This window comes from Sorex fumeus, unplaced genomic scaffold (genome assembly GCF_029834395.1).
Source record: "Sorex fumeus unplaced genomic scaffold, SorFum_2.1 ptg000035l, whole genome shotgun sequence".
NCBI lineage: Eukaryota > Metazoa > Chordata > Mammalia > Eulipotyphla > Soricidae > Sorex > Sorex fumeus.
In genome coordinates, this window is record NW_026606092.1 from 21,048,893 (window position 1) to 21,052,136 (window position 3,244).

Consider the following 3,244-nt stretch of genomic DNA (forward strand, 5'->3'; position numbering starts at 1 on the left):
GTCTGTTCCCTTTCCAATATAGCACATAATTTGCTTCACCTACACATCAGTCTATATGACTTTTTCTAAATCCTTAGCTACAGTCCCCCAACAAAGTATCTCATTGCAATAACTTATTTACACTAAACTCGCTTTCACATCAGGTTTTCCTTCTCAGTTGGATATCCTTCTTCCTCCCTAACTAGGTAAATAATATTCTCCTTTCAAAAGTCATTTTCTAAATGAAGTCTCACTTCCCCACGGAACCAGCATACTCTCTCATTGTACATTGCACAACTTGGCTTCTATGAGTACAACTTAGTTTTGTACATGTCTTAAACGTTTTTTTAGTCAGTTATTTCCATTTCAGAATTCCATACCTTATATACTTTAATATCTTACTTTTCTTACATTCCTCAGCTTTCCTCAATGTTGCTATGGCATCTGTAGAAATGCTTCATTACTTTGAAAATGCGAAGCCTATGCTATGCTGATTTGTATTTTTCTTCATGAGTTATATCATTCAACTATTTTATATTTTATATCCATTAGACTAGTTATCAGTTATAACATGACACCATATATAGAAATTATACTAAAATGGAATTCAAGAATGTCAGATGGTATTAGATGCAATAAAATAGTTGTGTACTTTGGAGCTTTTTGTTTTGGGGCCATGCTTGGTTTTGGTTTGGTTTTCAGGTCTTACTCAAGAAAACATATGAAGTGCCAAGGATCAAACCCTGGTAAAGGTAAACACTTTAACTGTGTTACTATTTTTCTGTGCTGGAACAATAGCAGAGTGGGTAGGATGTTTGCTTTACCCTTTACCAACAGGGCCAACCTGGGTTCGATTCCTCCACCCCTCTCAGAGCGCCCGGCAAGCTACCAAGAGTATCTCACCCCCACAGCAAAGCCTGGCAAGCTTCCCATTACATATTCAATATGCCAAACACAGTAACAAGTGTCACAATGGACACTTAATGGGCCCACTCAAGCAAATCGATGAATAACGGGAGGGCAGTGCTACTATTTTTCCACACCTGAGTTGTATATTTTGGCAATCTTATTACAGCATGAATACATGTCAGTTTCTTTATCTATAAGAGTTTATTCTAGATTTAATCTAAACAAAATGATTACTTTATGTATTTTAATTGCTTCTAAAATGAACATTTATAATTGTGGCCATGCATATTTTCAGCTGATTATCCATGTTTTTTCTTTTTTTTTCCTTCAGGGGAGAGCACAAATGCAGTCCCCTATTACCACAAATTAAGCAATTAAGTTGCCCACACTTGGGAATATCTCAGGGGTCAGTACATCTGGAGGTCAAAGGATAAGCCTCGCCCAGGGAAAACCACCTTTGTGATTATGGTGTCTTCCCTGCAAGGTAAGTAATTATCCATATTTTTACTTCATCATCATTCACAACCCCCGCCTCTTTGGCATTTTCTACATCACTCATAAGTTTCTAGCAGATATAATATGGTAACTGTAGTGAATACAGCTTTTTGTCAAATTAGACTGATTTTCCCAAAGAAAAACCAACCATCCCACTAAAATATATTTAACTCATATGTTTCATATAGTCACTTAATCACTTAATCACTTAACTTCCCGTTAGTCGTCGATTTGCTCGAGCGGGCGCCAGTCACGTCTCCATTTGTCCCTGTCGCGTGCTAGTGTAGCCCAATGGCATCTGTTCGCTCCGGGAACATGAAGGGCCTCAAACCGATCGTTCATGATCTTGACGAAGAAGTCTGACCATCTGGTAGGTGGGCGGCCACGCGGTCTTTTGACATCCCGTGGAATCCAGTCGGTAACAGCTCTAGTCCAGCGGTCGTCTTTAAATCTCATTACATGACCAGCCCATCTGATTTTCGACGCCTTGGCAAATGAGACAGCGTCCCTGATTCTTAATCGTCGACGGATGTCAGAACTCCGGATTCTTTCTCTCATTTGAGTGAAACGTGATATTCCAAGCATAGCTCTTTCTATTCTTCTTTGGGAGACCTGAATAGCGTTCTCATCTTGTTTGCGTAGGGCCCAGGTCTCTGAGGCATATGTTAATGCAGGAAGAACAGTGGAATCAAAGAGATGTGCTTGGAGCCGGAGGTTCTTCGTCCTCTTAGCTATTTCTTCCACGTTCTTGAAGGCGTTCCAAGCCGCTCTCTTCCTCCTGCGCAGCTCGGGTGCCAGGTCATTTGTCATGTTGACCTCTCGACCTAGGTACACATAGCTGTTGCATTCGGAGATGGTCGTTCCCTTGAGAGCGAATGGGGCGTCAGGAACGAGACTGTTTCTCATAAACAGTTTCATATAGTGCCCTAGTGAAAATCATAGTATCATTTATTCTTAAACTCAATAAACATGTATTCATAATGCTTTATGAATGAATAAAATATATGCCCAATTAAGACTTGAGTCAAAGACAGTTCCATATTGCCAAATACTATCTTCCCTTATAGTGTACTTTTACTTATAACCCACACATAGTGGAAGCATGAGAAGAATTTTTATTTTTTTGCTTTTTGGATCACACTCGGCAATGCACAGGGGTTACTCCTGGCTCATGCACTCAGTAATTACCCCTGGCGGTGCCCGGGGGATCATATGGGATGCTGGGAATCAAACCCGGGTCGGCTGCGTGCAAGGCAAATGCCCTACCTGCTGTGCTATCACTCCAGCCCCATGAGAAGAATCTTTTCATATATAATGAAGATTTCAAATTTATTAATAAGTAGAAATATACAAACTTAATGTAAGGTCATGTAACACAGGTAAACCTCAAACTTATAGAAGTCAAAGCAATAACTAAGTTATTTAACATTTAAAATGTCAGATCATTCATTTCAAACCAACTTTTTAAAAATATTTGGTTTCTTTACATTCCATTCACTCTTCAAGTACCTAAGTAAATTCATAAAGATATTAATTTACGATATGTAAATTCATAAAGATATGAATTTACGATATAACTACTATGAATCAGCAAGCAATATATATCTCACTTTTAATTTTATTACATTGTAGAAAGCACATGAACTTAGTTTATATAAAATCCTATATAAAGGTAAAAACAGGAAGCTTAGAGTTGAATAATGAAGGGGAAGTAGAAAATTCATACAAAAATGTTTTTTAAAAAAAGGAAGTCAGAAAGAAAAGAGGGAAAACTACTAAGAATACAAAAGACACATTTATCTGAACAGGAAGAGAAAATCATGGCTGATGTACTTGGTTAAGTCATGTAAGAAATGATTTT

The 3,244-nt window shown here is 38.1% G+C and overlaps 1 non-coding gene across 1 annotated transcript; it reads right to left on the reverse strand.

Moving 5' to 3' along the window:
- Window positions 1–1,216: 1,216 nt before the first annotated feature.
- Window positions 1,217–1,380, reverse strand: LOC130027008 (U1 spliceosomal RNA). Its single transcript, XR_008792957.1, has one exon. It is a non-coding gene; the product is annotated as a U1 spliceosomal RNA (small nuclear RNA).
- Window positions 1,381–3,244: the final 1,864 nt, after the last annotated feature.